The 18,517-nt window shown below is 36.2% G+C and overlaps 1 pseudogene; it reads left to right on the top strand.

The window, feature by feature from the left end:
* The first annotated feature begins 1,776 nt into the window (after window positions 1–1,776).
* LOC140533827 (L-lactate dehydrogenase A chain pseudogene) lies at window positions 1,777–16,998 on the top strand (annotated as a pseudogene).
* Window positions 16,999–18,517: the final 1,519 nt, after the last annotated feature.

Here is an 18,517-nt window from a genome sequence, read left to right as displayed (position 1 = left end):
CACAGGCTTAGAACCAAGAATAACTTGCCAAGCAAAACTGAGTACAATCCTACTGGGGGGAAATGGACCTTACATGAAATGAAAAGGATTTCCTAGCATTCTTGATGAAAAGGTCACACCTAGTAGAAAATCTGACCTATAAATACAGGGGTCAAAAGAATCATTAAAAAGTAGATATAAGTGAGGAGTCATAAGGGACTAAACAAGGATAAACTATTTGCATTCTCAAATGGAGAGATGATATTTATATCTGTCATGTTAAGTGTCGTAGAGGGGTTCTTATTAGACAGAAGACCTAGGAGTGATCCTGTTGTGCTTTCATGACTTTTTTTAAAAGAATAGAAAGAGTATGGAAGAGGAATATCTTAGGAAAGTGGTCAGGAAAAAGAAAAATGGGATAAAAATTCACAAATGTAATGTACAAGTAGAACTCCATACAACAAGGAGGAGGAAGTTGGAGGCAGGGCATAGAATTAGTGACACTTAAACCTCACTCTCATCTGAACTGGTCAAAGGAAAGAATGCACATACACAGAGATGGAGACAAAAAATATCACTGAACAAGGAAACTGGAAACCAAGGTATTAAGGGTAAAGGTGGGGAAAATAAGAAAGAGAGGTTAAGGGAAGAAGAATTGGAAGCAAAAGAAATTTTTGTTTTGTTTTGTTTTCTATTTTATTTTTTTAAAATTTTTTTAGTTTATTTATTTTTCGTTTCCAACATTCACTCCCATGAAGTTTTGCATTTTTTTCTCCTCCCTCCTCTCTCCTTCCCCAAGACAGCCTGCAATCTGATGTAGGCTCTACATATGCATTCCTATTAAATATATTTTCACATTATTTATACATTTTTGTATAGAAGAATTATAAGAAATAGGAGAAACCACAAGAAAGAAAAAACAAAACAAAAAAGAAAATAGTCTGCTTTGCTTTGTATTCAGACTCCATAATTCTTTCTCTGGTTGTAGATGGCATTTTTCATCATGAGTCCTTTGGAATTGTTTTAGGTTCTTGTATTCCTGAGAAGGGCTAAATCTTATCAAAATCAGTCATCACAGACTGTGACTATTATTGTGTACAATGTTCTTCTGATTCTTCTCGCTTCACTCAGCATCAGTTTATATAAATCTTTCCAGGTTTTTCTGAAGTCTGCCTGTTCATCATTTCTTATAGCACAATAGTATTCAGTTACATTTATATGCTACAACTTGTTCAGCCATTCCCCAGTTGATGAGCATCCCCTCAATTTCTAGTTCTTGGCCATCATAAAGAGAGCTGCTATAAATATTTTTGTACATGTGGGTCATTTTCTCATTTTTATGATCTCTTTGGGATACAGCCCTAGAAGTGCTATTGCACATTTTTATAGCCCTTTGGGTATAGTTCCAAAAGCAAAAGAAATTCTTAAAGCTGGGGCTGGAAAAATCTAAGACAAAAGCCATAATCATCAAAACAATTTTGTAGTAGTCAAGAGGATGACTGAGGGCAACTAGGTGGTACAGTGGATAGAGAACTGGGCCTGGAATCAGAAAGACTAATCAGGCCTCAGACACTAACTAGCTGTGTGACCCTGATCAAATCACTCCACCCTATTTACCTCATTTTCCTCATCTATAAAATGATCTGGAGAAGAGAATAGCAAACCATTCTAGTATATTTGCCAAGAAAACCCCAAATAGAGTCACAAAGAGTCAGACATGACTAAACAATAAGACAATGATCAGTAGAACAGTCTAAGTAAATAATACTCAAATGTTTTATATATATATATATATATAGATAGATAGATAGATAGATAGATAGATAGATAGATAGATAGATAGATAGCAATTATAACTGCAATTGGGATGGATTCACCCATAAAATAGTAGAGGAATGAATTAGGAATTTAAATCCAACAATTTGTTGTTCAGAAGAAACACATTTAAAATAGAAAGATACACATAAAACTAAAATAAACTGGAGCAGATTCCATTATGCTTCATTTGAATTTAAAAAGTGGTAACAATCATGGTCTCAGACAAAGTAACAGCAAAACTGACCTGATTAAAAGAGATAGATAGGGAAATTTCATTTTATTAAATTTACCACAGACGATAATATTAATGCTAAAATATATGCACCAAATGGCAAGTATCTAAACTCTTAAAAATTAAAGTTAAATGAGTTATAGGGAGAAATAGTAAAACTAAGAGTAAGGGACATCAATTTGCCCTTCTCATATCTAGATAAATCTAAACAAAAAGACAACAAAAAAAAGAAGGAATTTTAGAAAAGTTAGAAATTATAGCTCTCTGTAGAATATTGAAGGGAATAAAAAATATTATGCCTATTTCCTTATAAAAATTGATAATTATTAAAGTATAAAAACCTCACAAACAGAAATATGAAATGCATCTTTTAATGGTCATAATGCAATTCAATAGAGGATTTTTGAAACAAAGATTAAAAATTAATTAAAAACAAAACAAATTAAACAAATTAAAAACAAACAATCTAAAAATAGTTGGGTCAAAGTGCAAATCACAGAAACTATTTTATTTTATTTTTCATTTTAAGAAATTTATTTGTTTTTAATTTTCAGCATTCACTTCCATAAGATTTTGAGTTCCAAATTTTCTCCCCATCTCTCCTCTCCCCCCATCCCAAGACAGCATGTAATTTGATATAGGTCCTACATATACATTCATATTGAACCTATTTTCACATTAGTCCTGTTGTAAAGAATTAGAACCAATGGGAGAAATCATGAGAAAGAAGAAACAAAAAAAAAAAAAAAAAGGAGAGCAAATAATGTGCTTCTATATGCATTCAACCTCCATAGTTCTTTTTCTGGATGTTGATAGCATTTTCCATCATAAGTCCTTTGGAGTTGTCTTGGATTCTTGCATTGCTAAAAAGAGATAAGTCTATCAAAGTTGGTCATTACACATTGTAGCTGTTACTGTTACAATCTCCTGATTCTGCTCATTTCACTCAGCATCAGTTCATATAAGTCTTTCTAGGTTTTTCTGAAGTCCACCTGCTCATCATTTCTTACAGCACCATAGTATGCCATTACATTCATATACCATAACTTTTTCAGCTATTCCCCAACTGATAGACATCACATCAATTTCCAGTTCTTGGCCACCACAAAATGAGCTGCTATAAATATTTTTGTACATATGGGTCCTTTGCTGATTTGTTATGCTGTCTTTGGGATACAGACCTAGCAGTGGTATTGTTGGGCCAAAGGGTATGCATATTTCTATAACCCATTAGGCATAGTTCCAAATTGCTTTCCACAATGGTTGGATCCATTCAGAACCCCACCAACGATACATTAGTGTTCCAATTTTCCCACATCTTCTCCAACATTTATCATTTTCCTGTTTTGTCATGTTAACCAATCTGATAGGTATGAAGTGGTACATCTGTGTTGTTTTGATTTATTTGCATTTCTCTAATCAATGGTGATTTGGAGCGTTTTTCCATGTGATTATAGATAGCTTTAATTTCTTCCTCTGAAAAGTGCCTGTTCGTATCCTTTGACCATTTGTCAATTGGGGAATGACTTGTATTCTTATAAATTTGACTCAGTTCACTATATATTTTAGAAATGAGGCCTTTATCAGAGATATTAGTTGTAAAAATTCTTTCCCAGTTTTCTGCTTTCCTCCTAATCTTAGTTGCATTGGCTTTGTTTGTGCAAAAACTTTTCAATTTAATGTAATCAAAATGATCCATTTTGCATTTCATAATATTTTCTATCTCTTGCTTGGTCATAAATTCTTCCATTCTTCATAATCTGACAAATAAACTATTCCTTGCTCTCTCAGTTTGCTTATAGTATCAGTCTTTATATCTATATCATGCACCCATTTTGACTTTATTTTGTTATTCAGTGTAAGATGTTGGTCTAAGCCTAGTTTCTGCCATGCTATTTTCCAGTTTTCCCAGAAGTTTTTGTCAAATAGTGAGTTCTTATCCCAGAAGCTGGTATCTTTGGGTTAATCAAATAGTCATTGTCTACTGTGCCTTGTGTACCTAACCTATTCCACTCATCTACACTCTGTTTCTCAGCCAAGTAGTTTTGATGATTGCTGTTTTATACAATTTAAGATCTGGTGTGGCTAGGCCACCTTCCCTAGCATTTCTTTTCATTAATTCCCTTGATATTCTGAAACTTTTGTTCTTCCAGATGAATTTTGTTATTATTTTTCCTAGCTCTGTAAATTAGTGGTAGTTTAATTGGTATGGTACTGAGTAAGTAAATTAATTTAAGTAGAATTGTCATTTTCATTATATTAGTGTAGCTACCCATGAGCAACTAATGTTTCTCCAATTATTTAGATCTGACTTTATTTGTGTGAAAAATATTTTGCAATTGTGTTCATATAGTTCCTGAGTTTGTTTTGGCAGGTAGACTCCCAAATAGTTTATAATGTCTACAGTAACTTTAAATGGAATTTCTTTTTCTGTCTCTGGTTGTTAAGCTTTGTTAGTAATATACAGAAATGCTGTGATTTATGTGAGTTTATTTTATATCCTGCAACTTTGCTAAAGTTGTTTATTATTTCAAGTAGTTTTTTACTTCATTCTCTCAGATTCTCTAAGTATATCATCATACCATCAGCAAAGAGTGATAGCTTTGTTTCTCCTTTTCATATTCTAATTCCTTCAATTTCTTTTTCTTCTCTTATTGCTAAAGCTAACATTTCTAGTACCATATTGAATAACAGTAGCAATAATGGACATTCTTGTTTCACCCCTGACTGTAAAAATATAAAGATAATGACATTGAGACAAATAGCAAAAATTTTTCAGATGCAGATAAAGCAGCACAAAATTTATATCTTGAAATACTTTCATTAAAAAAAAAGTAGGTGTGAGTCTGACAGCAACAGTCTCATATCTAACTCAGAACTTTTGTATCCCGACCAGCAACTTCAATCTCCCTCAAAATGGCAACTACTGTCAAGAAATCAGCAGACTGTGAATGTCTTAAAGCAAGACCAGGTCTAGGTCCTACCAAGATCACTGTTGTTGGGATTAGTGTAGTTGGAATTGCATGTACCATCAGTATCTTAATGAAGGATTTGGCTGATGATCTTGCCCTAGTTGATGTAATAGAAGACAAACTAAAGGGAGAGATGATGAATCTCCAAAATGGTAGCCTTTTCCACACAATGCCAAAGATTGTTTCTAGCAAAGACTACAGGGTGACTGAAAACTCAAAGCGGGTTGTTGTTATGGCTGGGGCATGTCAATAGGAGGGAGAGAGTCATCTTAATTTTGTCCAATGTAATATGAATATCTTTAAATTCATCATTTCTAGTTTTGTTAAATACAGCCCTAATTGCAAGTTGCTTATTGTCTCTAAGCCAATGGATATTTTGACATATGTGGCCTGGAAGTTAAGTAGCTTTCCTAAAAACCATGTTATTGGAAATGGTTGCAATCTTGATTCTGCCCATTTCTGTTACCTAATGTGGGAGAAACTTGATGTCCATTCTGCAAGTTGTCATGGATGGGTCCTTGGAGAATGCTGAGACTCCATTGTTTCTGTGTGGAGTGGTGTGAATGTTGCCAGTGTCTCTCTGAAGAATCTTTATCCTACTTTTGGAACTGTTGCTGAATCAGAGAATTGGAAAGATGTTCATAAACAAGGGATTGAAAGTATTTATGAGGTGATCAAGCTGAAAGGCTACATTTCCTGGACCATTGGTTTGTCTGTGGCAGATCTAGCACAAAGCATCATGAAAAATCTTAGGAGAGTGTGTCCAATTTCCACCATGATTCAGGGCCTATATGGCACTAATGAGGATGTCTTCCTTAATGTCCCATGTGTCTTGGGGCAGAATGGCATTTCAGGTTTCTCCCATTCATTTTCATTCTTCTGTACAACATAACTAATGTGAAAATGTGTTTAATAGGAATGTATGTGTAGAGCCCATATCAGATTGCATGCCATCTTGGGGAGGGAGGGAGGAGAGAGAGGGAGAAAATTTAAAACTTATGGAAGTGAATGTTGAAATCCAAAAATAAATAAATTGAAAACTCTAAAAACAAACAAAGAGAAAAAAAGAATAGCATTTCAGATGTGGTGAAGGTAAACCTTCCTGAATCTGGAGTAAAGTCATTTAAAGAAGGGCGCAGATACTCTTTGGGGAATTCAGAAGGAGCTGCAGTTTTAAAGTCTTTTAATGTGCTGCCATTTTACTATTGAGAGAATATGACGGTGGTTAAGGGGTTATGTATGATGCACTTTTCAAATAGAGCAGATCCTTCCTCTGATCAGTAATTGAACACCAGAAATGTGAAATCTGTGAACACAGTCTAGTGTCTTCCTAAAGTTAGAAATGGGGAATCATACCGTGTGACTACTATTTGTTAAACCCTGTTGTTGCTTACATATGATACTGGATATGACTTGTATAGTCTCAGCAGTTGGTGTCAAGCAGAGCCAGTGTCCCACAGGTATATAATTATCTGCCTTGTACGTAGGTGCCATAGGTTCTCATAGGTCTAGAAGACAACATTCCTGGATACAAAACACCATACAGTAGTAATATTTTATTGATTACCTTTGTGCTCCCCTCCATTAGGGCTGTACAGCATGACTCCATATATCACCTTTCCAGAGAACCTGATTTTTGTCTATATATATATATATATATATATCTCAGTAGTTGTAAATTTCCATATTATATAAAAAGACCTGCATATGTACAGTGATGCAACCAATTCCTCAAGTGTCATACTACCCCTAAATACTGAATAAACAACAAAAAATTGATTTTTAAAAGCAGATAAATGAATTAATCATGCAACTAAATAAATAAAAAATCAACAAATGAAAAATCTCAATTAAACACCAAGATAGAAATCCAGAAAATCAAAAGAGAGACAAACAAAATTAAATACAAAAAGGCCTAAATTAATAAATTAAAGTAGGAAATGACTTTTTAAAATCAAAATAAGCTAATTTGATTTTTTTAAGAAAGAAGAAAACCAAATTACCAGCATCATAAATGAAAAAGGTGAATTTACAAGTGATAAAGAATAAATATTAACAGCTGGTGTCTCAGTGAATAGAACATGGGGCCAGACGTCAGGATGATCAGAGTTCAGATCGGGCCTTAGAAACGTAGTAGTGCATGACCCTGGTCAAGTCTGTTTGCCTCAGTTTCTTCAACTATAAAATGGGAATAATAATAACACCTACCTCTCAGGGTTGCTGAGAAGATCAAATGAGATAATATATGTAAAAGGGCATAGCACAGTATATACATAGTAGGAACTATATAAATCTTATTTCCATCCCCTTGTCCCCTAAAAAGAAATTATTAGGAGTTATTTAGCCCGATTGTATGCCAACAAAAATAGCAATAATAAATGAAATGAATGAATGCAGAACAGGAAATAGAGTACTAAAATAATCCTATCATCCTATGAAACCGAAGTGGATAACAGAGTAAAGAAAAAGCCAAAATCCTACAATATGTTGTTGACAAGAAACACATTTGAAGTGGAGAGAGACACACAGAGTAAAAGTAAGGGGATGGAGCAGAATATATTGTCCTTCAGCCGAAGTAAAAAACAAAACAAAACAGGGGTAGCAATCCTGATCTCAGACAAAGTAAAAGCAAAAATAGACCTAATTAAAAGAAATAAGGATGAAAACTACATCTTGCTAAAGGGTACTGTAGACAGTGAAACAGTATCAATACTAAACATATGCACCAAAAGGTACAGCATCCAAATTCTTAAAGGAAAAATTAAGTGAGTTACAGGAAGAAATAGACATCAAATCTACATTAGTCAGGGACCTCAACTGTCCCCTCTCAGAACTTGATAAATCCAACCAAAAAATAAACAAAAAAGAAACTGAAAAGGTAAATAGAATATTAGAAAACTTAGATATGACAGGTCTTTGGCATGATTTAGACATAAAGGGTGACACCATAAACAAATTAAAGAGCAAGGAATACCTGTCAAATCTATGAGAAGGGGAAGAATTCATCCAAACAAGAGATAGCATTACAAAATATAAAATAGACAATTTTGATTATACTAAATTAAAAAGCTTTTGTACAAACAAAACCAATGCAACCAAGATTAGAAGGAAAACAGAAAGCTGAGAAACAGTCTTTACAACCCGTGTCTCTGATGAGGGCCTCATTTTTTTAATATATAGAGAACTGAGTCACATTTACAAGACTACAAGCCTTTCCCCAATTGATAATTGGACAAAGGATATGAATAGCCAGTTTTCAGATGAAGAAATCAAAGCTATTTATAGGCACATGAACAAGTGCTCTAAATCACTTTTGGTTAGAGAAATGGTAAATTAAAACAACTCTAAGGTTCCATGTCACACCAATCAGATTGGCTCATATGACAGAAAAGAAAAAATGATAAATGTTGGAGAAAATGTGAGAAAATCAGGACGCTAATGCACACTTGGTGGAATTGTGAACTGATCCAACCATACTGGAGAGGAATTTAAAACTAGGCCCAAAGGGCAACCAAACTCTTTTGATTCAGCAATACCACTACTAAGTATCTATCCCAAAGAGATCATTAAAAAATGGAAAAAGGACATATATGTGAAAAATATTTATGGCAGTCATTTTTGTAGTGGCAAAATATTGGAAATTGAGGGGATCCCCATCAATTGGCTGAACAGGCTGTGGTATATGAATGTGGTGGAATGGTACTGTGCAATGGGAAATGATGAGCAGGAAGATTTCAGAGAAACCTGGAAAGACTTGTATTAACTGGTGCAAAGTAAAATGAGAGGAATCAGAACATTGTACACAGTATCAGCAACATTGTATGATGATCAACTATGATGACTCAGGCTCTTCTCAGCTACACAATGATCCAAGACAAATATAAAGAGGTCCCAAAGAAAAATGCTATCTATATCCAGATAAAGAACCAATGGATTCTGAATGCTGATCAAGGCATATTTTTTTTGCTTACTTTATTTTTTTTGTTTTACAAGAATACTTTTTCTTTTAATCTGTGTCCTCTTTCACAACTGTGATAATATGGAAACATCTTGACATGACAGCGCATGTATAAACTATATCAAAATTATTTTCAAAACAGGAGAGGGAGGAAGGGAGAAAAATCTGGAGCTCAAAGTCTTGTGAAAATGAATGCTAAAATTTTTCTTGACATGTAAATGGGGGGAAATCAAAATGCTATTTTTAAAAATAACCCTATCAGAAACAAAATTATCTGTTTTTCCAGGTTATGTGATGGTTTGCTTAGAGAATTTCAAAGACTTAAATTTAAAACTAATTTAAACAACTTCAGCAAATTTTCAGGATAGAAAGTAAACTTACATAAATCATAAGCCTATTACCAACAAAACCCAGCAGAAAGAGGTAAAAATCAATTCCATTTAAAGTAACTACAGATAGTATAAAACACTAAGTAGTCTGCCTGCCAAGTTATACACAGAAATTGCATGAAACCAAATTATGAAACACTCTTTATACAAATAAAGACAGATCTAAATAATTGGAGAAATATTAATTACTCATGAGTAAGTTGATCTAATATAATGAAAATAGCAATACAACCTAACAAATTACTTATTTCATACCATACTACTTAAACTATGAAAGAATCACTTTATAGAGCTAGAAATAATAATGGAGGAATAAAGGTGAAGAATATCTCTGGAATTAACGAAAAAAAGTAGGAAGGAAGGAAATCTGGCAGTACATATCTCAAACTACACTACAAAGCTTTAATCATAAAAATAATTACTGGACAAGAAATAGAGAAGATAAACACTGGAACAGATTAGGTACATGATATGCAGAACCAAATGTGCACTTTAGCCTCATGTTTGATAAATCCAAATGTATGTTTCCATAGAAACAGTGCAATACAAGCATAGCTTATTTTATTGCTCTTCAGTTTTTTTGCTTTTTGCAGATATTGTGGGGGGGTTGTTTTTTTTACAAACTGAAAGTTTGTGGCAACACTGCATCAAGGAACTTTATCAACATCATTTTTTTCTAACAGCATATATTCACATCATGTCTCTTTGTCACATTTTGGTAATTCTTACAATATTTCAAACGTTTTGATTATTATTATATCTATTATGGTGATCTGTAAGCAGCAATCTCTAATGTTAGTATAGTAATTGTTTTGGGGCACCATGGACCACACTCATTTAAGATGGTAAACTTAATTGATAAATGTTGTGTGTGTTCTAACTGCTCCACCAACCAGCTCTTCCATCATCTCTCTCCCTATTATCCTATTACATGAGATATTGAAGAATATTATGTAATATTATGTAAATTTATCTGATAAAGCAGAAGCACAGTTTGAGAAAATTGACTCCAATTTTGAAAGAAGTTCTACTTTAGGTAAAATGCTATCAAACAGCATCTCATGCTAAAGAGAAATTTTTCATGAAAGGAAGAATCAATCAATGCAGCAAAAATAATCATTGTCTTATTTTAAGATATTGTCACAGTCATCCCAATCTTCTGCAAACACCTCGCTGATCAGTCAGCAGCCATCAACTTCGAGGCAAGACTCCAACAAAGATTATGACTCTCTGAAGGCTCAGATAATGAATAGCATTTTTAGCAATAAAGTATTTTTTAATTAAAATATGTACAGTTTTTAGACAATGCTATTACACAATAAACTGTAGTATAGTGTAAACATGAATTTTGTATGCACTGGGAAACAAAAAAATTCATGTAACTGGCTTTATTGTGGTGATCTGGAACCAAAGCCACAATATCTCTGAGGTCTGCTTGTATATAATGATTAGATTCTCAAGTAAGCCAGCTTAGCTAAAGCAACAAGGCACTCTATGGGAAAGGTAAGAAGTAGCATGTGTTAGGCAAGTCAAACCATTATTATCATCTTTACTTCCATTTCCCCTCAGACTCTGATGGAAATAATCTAAGATCCTAAACCTCAAAGTCTAAGTAATAGTAGTGTCCCCTAGACAACTAGCCTTGATTCCACCTGGGTCTCCCACGGAAGAGGAGAAATTCCTTTGGAAAAGAGACCCATCTTCCTTCCTACCACTGACAAACCAACACCAACAGGATCAGGTAAATCAAAGAACTCTGGGAACAGTAGTATCCCCCAGGGCCATCAGTCCTGTTTCTAGATTAACCCCTGTAGACATCCTCCTTGGAAGCAACTGGTATGGAAAACTGACTTGGCAGTTGCTTCTGCTGGTACTAAAGCACTTGTTTACTCAACAACCACAGCTATTGAAGACCCAGAAAAGAAAGTTCTCAGTGAAAAGGTCCTTAGGATTGTCAGATGATTCAAAACCATAAGCATAGGTTTTCATCAGTGAAATCTACATTAAAGAATATGTATAACCATCTGCTTTGCTGCTATACCTTAAGGATCCTTTTTGCTTGAAGCTGAAACCCTCCTATATGTGATATCTTCCTCATTAAAATGTGTGCACGCTTTCTCTACTTTTTCTCTTTTTATCCACAGAGCTTAGCATGGTGCTTTGTACATAAGTGTTTTATAAATGTTTTTATTCTACAAAAGCATATTAAAGTTGCACACAAAATGTAGTTCTAATAGTAGCATAGAATCTAAGCATCACATAAAACAATGTTTTTCTGAGCATATATGTTCAGAATTCTAAGCATATCAAGAGTTTATCTCCCCTTGGCCATGGTTCTTGGCCTCAGTTCTACCCATAGAATTAGAAACTCTCTCTCATCCACAACTACCTGCTGGGCAGTAGGATCAATGACACTCTTAGATTCAAACAATGGTTGTGTATGCCATAATGAGAGAATGGCAGTAAAGGACAGGGGCTACTGAGGGCTAGGTGTTTAGAAACTATGAAAGTCTTAGGCATCTTGCTAATATAAATTTTGGAGAAACATTTTTTAAATCATGGCTATTTCCTTGGCAACATGCCTAGTGCTATCGTAAGGATCCTGAAGAAAAACAGTTAAGAAAGGAGAATGATCTATAGGATTCACAGTCTGGACTTGAGCTCTAAAAGTTCAATAATTTTTCTTTCTAATAACCCAGGAATGATCAGGTCCTCTGATTAGTGATTGGTCACAAGAACATTTTATATTTTATAATAATATATTTTTTAATCATCAAAAACCTGCCTCCTCCCAATTGAGAACAAAAGAAAAATAAAATACTTTTTGCATTTGAGTTAGAAGTTTTGTTTGTAGATGTTTAAAATCATTCTCTTATTCTGAGTTTGGGTCTTGAGTATCCCTGTCACCATATTATCTTCTTATACTGGAATTTTATTTGTTTCTTTGTTTGCTCATTTTTCCTGTCCACCTCTCAACTATGGAGTTGATGTTAGGGCTGAGCTGGGCCACACTGCTAAGAGATAAGGTCTAGACTGATTCTGTTACTGCTTTCTTCTTATGTTAAGTATTGAGGTGTAGGGTGTGTTTAGGGAAGACTAGTACCCCTGGTGTGAAGGCTTTTGAGTCATTTTGAGGGCTGCTTTCCACCTTTGGTGTGTCCACCTGTTCCACCTAATTCTCACTTGTGGTTCCAAGAAGCTGTTGCATGCACAGTGACTACACCCTGGTAAACCACTTCTGCAGATAGGTTAAATGAGGTTGAAGGTAACTGAGGGGTCTAAAGCCCATTGGTGAGTTGGGGGGGAGTGTTTACCTCAAGCATGTGAAGACTTCCCCTGGTGAAATGGGCAGATGCGAACAGTCTGTTCCAATGGCCTTGAAGGCAGCTGAAACAGGTGCTGTGGAACGTTTAAAGCGTGGTTAGACATTAAAGACACCAAGGTCATCCACTGCATCATGAGTCATCACCAATCATCTTGATTCTCTTCTGCCACTGGAGGAGAGAGTGAGTCCGAGGACTTCATGCAACTCAGCCTTTTTTAAATCCAATTTACACTTGAATCAAAAGACATCACCTATACCATTTTACCATTTTTACCTATCTCAAAGTCCTGTGGCAAGAAGCAAGTGATGAAGCAGCAGATGCAGATACACTGCGAGTTGTAGTCACAACCCTGCACACAGGCAGCCCAGGTCATAGGGTTGTTTCTCACTGGAAGCAGCAGTGGGATTTGGCAGCTCCCTGGGTGTTTGAGTGCCTTTTAAAGATCATACTGCTCACCTCCTGGTATGAGGAAGGGGCTAGAAAAGGTGCCCTAAAAATTATCTGTTTACCCAACCCTGGCCTGATAACCGGCAGGCAGAGATCCCACCCTGTGGTCGAAACCCCCCCAAATGTACAAAAACGTCTGCAAAGATGATTCCACTTATCGGCACATGGAATGTGTACACACTTATACAGAACATAAAATCCAGTAAACCTGAAAGAGGAATAGTTCTTGTTGCAAGAGAACTCAGCAGATATTGCATCCAAAGAGCAGCCCTGAGTGAAACAAGGCTGGCAAATGCAGGCCAGTTTACTAAAGTTGGAACTAGATGCGTGTTCTTCTGGAGTGGCTGCAATGAAAGGGAGCACCATGAAGCTGGTATAGATTATGCAATCAAGACTAATCTAGTCAATAAGCCTACCAAAAGGAATGAATGACAAGTTCCTTACAATGTGATTTTGACTCAAGAAAATGTCACAGAGTTTACCACCAGGACAGTTCATATATCTCTAAGAAGGCAGCATTTAATTCTGTCAAAAGTAAAGTATAAAACTTGGAGAGATGCAGGATTCTTGGCTCAGTAAGAAGGCAGATGAAATTCAGTTTTATGCTGATAGTAACAATCCAAAGTGTTTTTACGATTCCCTGAAGACTATTTATGGGGCAAAGACCTATGATGCATCTCAGCTACTCAGTGATAATGGAACCACATTGATTAATAAGAACATGATCCTAGAGAGATGAATTGAACACTTCCATAGTGTTCTCAACAAACCATCATCAATCAATGCTGAAGCCACTGATTGTTTACCTCATATAGAAGTCAATCCCTCCCTAAATGAAGTTCCAACTGAAGAAGAGGTTTTGAATGCCATTAGACTCCTTTTGTGTGACAAAGCACCTGGTGCTGATTCTATTCCAATTTAAGATTTCCAAAGCAAGGGATCCATTGCTCATACAAAACTGAAATTTTCCAGGTTATATGGCAAGAGGAGGTTATACCCAAGGAGTTCAAGGATGCCTCCATTGTCCATCTCTATAAAGGTAAAGGAAATATATTGTCCAGTTACAATCATAGGGAGGGCTCTCTCTGAGTCTTTGCTGGTAAGATTCTTGCCAGAGTCCTCCTTAATAAGCTGATCCTTCACCTGGAAGATGGTTATCTACCTGATGTGATTCAGAGATTGAGGAACAGTCAATATAGTGTTTGCTGCCTGACAACTCCAGGAGAAATTCCAGGAGCAGAACAGAGGTCTGTATACAGGGACTTTGATACTTTCAGCCATGAAGGCTAAGGAAAAATTACGTCAAAATTTGGTTGCCTGGAGAAGTTCATCAGCAATGTAAGTCAATTTCAAAACAGCATGCTTGCCTGGGTCCCAGGTAATAGATAATGCTCTCATGCTTTCCCAGTCACCAATGGAGTGAAACAAGACTGTGTGCTTACTTCCATGCTTTTTAGCATGATGATCACTTGGGATAAGATACCAGACACTGGGGTCCTTTCTCGAACTAAACTGTCAAACACTCAAACTACTTCAATAAATATAACTCCAATGAGCTGGCCACATTGTTCGAATGCAAAACATATGATTGCTAAAAAGACTTTTTTATGGAGAACTCAAACAGGGTAAGGCTCACATGCTGGAAAGAAGCAACACAATGAATCTCTCAATGTCTCTGCCTTGGAATCAGGAGGACCCGAGTTCAAATCTGGCTTGATATTTACTAGCTGTGTGACCTTGGGCAATCACTTAACCCCAATTGCCTTGCCTTCCCCCCCACCAAACACCTGCAAGATGCACAAATTTAGAGAATCTACTGCAAATGTTCACCTGGACTATTTGTGCCCAACCTGTGGTAGAACATTCCTAACTTGTATTGGTCTTATCAGCCACAGTCAGTCAGATACACTGTAATTTGACTCTAGGGGCAGCTAGGTGGTACAGTGGATAGAGCACCAGTACAGGAGTCAGGAGGACCTGAATTCAAATCTCACCTCAGACACTTGACACTCACTAGCTGTGTAACCTTGGGCAAGTCACTTAACCCCAATTGCCTCATCCTGGGCCATCTCCAGTCATCCTGATGAATATCTGATCATGGGATTCAGATGGCTCGGGAGGAGAAGTAAGGCTGGTGACTTGCACAACCCTCCCTCATTCAAAACAAAATCAAATGCAAGTTATGTCATTATTTCTCTGATGACATGGTCTTCTTCAGCAACAAAGGACGAACACACAACTTGATCATAGTGATACCATTTTTGTCTTCTTCAAGAATGAAGGACAACAACCAACCAACCAAGTGTTGTGTTATTCTAGGATCTTGAGAAAAGCTCATGCTGGGAACCCGCAAGTTTTCAGTACTCCCAAAATGGTCTAATCCAGGACAAAGTCTGATTGATGCTCCCCTAATCTGGGCTCTGCAAATTCCTGGCCTGGATTTGGGTCTGATCAATAATAGATTACTGCTAGACTCAGCAACTGTCAGTCACCCTTGAAGTTCTGTTGGTTCTGAGTGGTAGAACTGCAAGTTCCTCATAGGTTCTAGGTTCCTGCCTTGGTTATCCTTTTACAGACTTAAGACTGAACCAGAAGCTGAAACAGAGACCCCTCTCTGCTCCTTAGGTCTGAGTCACAAAGCTGCTGCTTGTTCCTCTCTTGATGTACCACATAAAAGCCTGCAACCACTCCTGACTCTGGACACCACCCTCGGGCACATGTTTCCTCCTCCATTTTCCCTGGGTCTGTTACTCAAGACTGTCTATCACGTGCATCATTGTACAAGGGACTTCCTTTTGCTCTGGTTCGTAGCGCACACACACACACACACACACACACACACACATCAAACAGACTGTAATATTTATTTGAATGGACTAGTCAGGGGACTTTTTCATCTGGATAAAATTTTTCTATTGCTGACTACACAAATCCTCACCTTTCTCTTATTACATTGGACATGTCAAAATTAATTATGTCACAGCTCATCTTACCTTGGGGGTAGCTAAGTGGTGCAGTGGATAGAGTGCTGGGCTTGGGGTCAGAAAAACCCATTTTCATGAGTTCAAATCTGATACTTTAAAGCTGTGTGACCCTGTGCAGGTCACTTAACCCCATTTGCCTTAGTTTCCTCATTTGTAAAATGATCTGGAGAAGGAAATGGCAAGCCACTATAGTATCTTTGCTGAGATAACTCCAGTTTTGCATAATAGAGTAATCATATAATGTTTTAATGGCCATAGAGGGATGTGCACTAAATAGCATCAACTGCTTCCTAATTATCATATATGGTCACAAAGACTGGACACAACTGAAAAATGAATGAATAACAAACATCTTACATTATCAACATTTTAATCTCTTCCATGACATTTGGGATTCAATTCCACACTAATTATTAAGATAAAGCTGGAGTTTCATTGGCAATATGTTTAGAAACTATGGCTAAGCTTGGGAATTGTAGTTTTTCAACTTTGTCCTTAAAACAAACTGTTTCTTTTGTTTTTGTAATCATCATCATTTTCTGAGCTACTTTTCCCACCTCCCTATACTGAATCCTCCTTGTTACAAAATGAAACAGTTATTTAAACCAACAGACACATTGACCACTTTATACTGCACATGCAATGTAATGCACCCATTATCCTCTAACTTTCTGCCAAAAGGAGGCAAGTATTTTTTGTTGTCCAAGGCCAAAATGAGTAACTACAATTACTTAGAGTTCTCCATCATTTTAACATTTTCAAAAATCACATTGCTGTAGTCATTGTATATATAAAACACTTTTTGAAGTTCTACCCAAAGGCTTGGACATAGAGCAAAGCAAGATGTGGCTGAAATTCTCTGCTAATGTTCTGTGTCTTTTGCAGTATCTTCTAATCACTAAGGGGAATTTATTATATATGGTTCCTTTAAGAATAATATAATTTCCCTGATCTTTTCGTATCTATATTTACTGTGGTCTTATTTGTAATCATGATCGCTGCTTCTAATTTTGTTAGTTCAGATGAAGCAATAATAGATTTTACTTCAGCTTCTCATTTTAACTCTGTGAATCTTTGTTTCAAGTATGTTTCTTGTAAATAAGATATCTTTGAATTCTACTCTCTATTCCACATTGTTATCTTCTTCTATTTTGTGGGTGAATTCATCCCATTTGCATTCATGGTTATGATTTTTAATTGCGTTCTGTTTTTTTGTACTTCTCTTTTCTCCCACCTCTCTCTGTATGAATAAAGTGGTAGAAGGGAGGAAGTATGTCAGATGTTTGTGATCCTATAAATGAAACAGCCTGTTTCCTTTCTGCTGCAGTTCTTCTCAGCTCTTTACTCTGTCCCTAATTCCAGGTTTTTACCCTTTCTTCCTTTCCTTCTAATATTGTCTTCATATTCCTTCCTCCAACATTCAATTTTTTTTTGTTTATGACAATTCCCCTATCTATTCTGCCCTCCCCTCTATCTTGGACTTCTTTTTACCCCTTCCTTTTCCCTGGTTCATCCTATTTCCCTTTTGAATTTAATGTATATACCAAAGTCTCTGTCTCTCTCTCTTTCTCTCCAATAAAACTTCCTTTATCTAGTTCAGATGAAAGCAAGGTTCATGGTATACTCATTTCCCTACCTCTTCTTCCATGATGATATAATCTTCATCTTATGTATTCTCTCTGTCTCTGTCTCTGTCTCTCTTTAAAGACTGGGTTCCCCTGTCTTACCCAGACTGGAAATTCAAGGCCTACTCACATAGCCAGTCCCACTCTGTCTCACAGGGAAGCTTTCACTTTCTTCATTTCTGACTTTCATTTCAACCTTTCACAGGCAATCTGATGGCTCCTCACTCCTGGTAGGGGGTCACCATGTTAATCCCAGCATTGTGCAGACATCCAATCAGCCAAGTTCAATCAGTCAGCCAGCCTCAATCTCTTTGGCAGCAGGAATTACATGCATGTACCACCTGTCCACAGCTTTTGCATTTCTATTATGTAATAGTAATTTCCCTCTCATTGTTTTGCCCTTTATTCTCTGACATAGTCTCTATTTTTGTCCTCTTAGAAAAAAAGAAAAGAACAAGAAAACATACTCAGACTCTCCAAATAAGGATTTTTCTCTATGACTTAGGAATTTCCCACCATCTCCTTTCAGAGGTAGAAAATCAATGCATATACATTCTAAAATCTTGCTATTCCTTATATTGTCCAAATATGCAACATGAATTGGTAGTACATTTCTTTGCCACATCTCATAATTCTTTGTGATGCCACAAACTATCTTGGCCAGGAAAATCCTTACTAACTCCAGGATTCTCTCTTGACCCATTTATTCAAAGTCATCATATAAAGTTTTAGTGGTCATAGAGTGAAATGTACTACTTAGCATCAATTGCTTCCTGGTATCATGCAT

The sequence above is a fragment of the Notamacropus eugenii genome, chromosome 3 (genome assembly GCF_028372415.1).
Source record: "Notamacropus eugenii isolate mMacEug1 chromosome 3, mMacEug1.pri_v2, whole genome shotgun sequence".
Lineage (NCBI taxonomy): Eukaryota > Metazoa > Chordata > Mammalia > Diprotodontia > Macropodidae > Notamacropus > Notamacropus eugenii.
The sequence above is the reverse complement of the archived record's forward strand: the minus strand, read 5'-3'. Positions and strand labels throughout refer to the sequence as shown.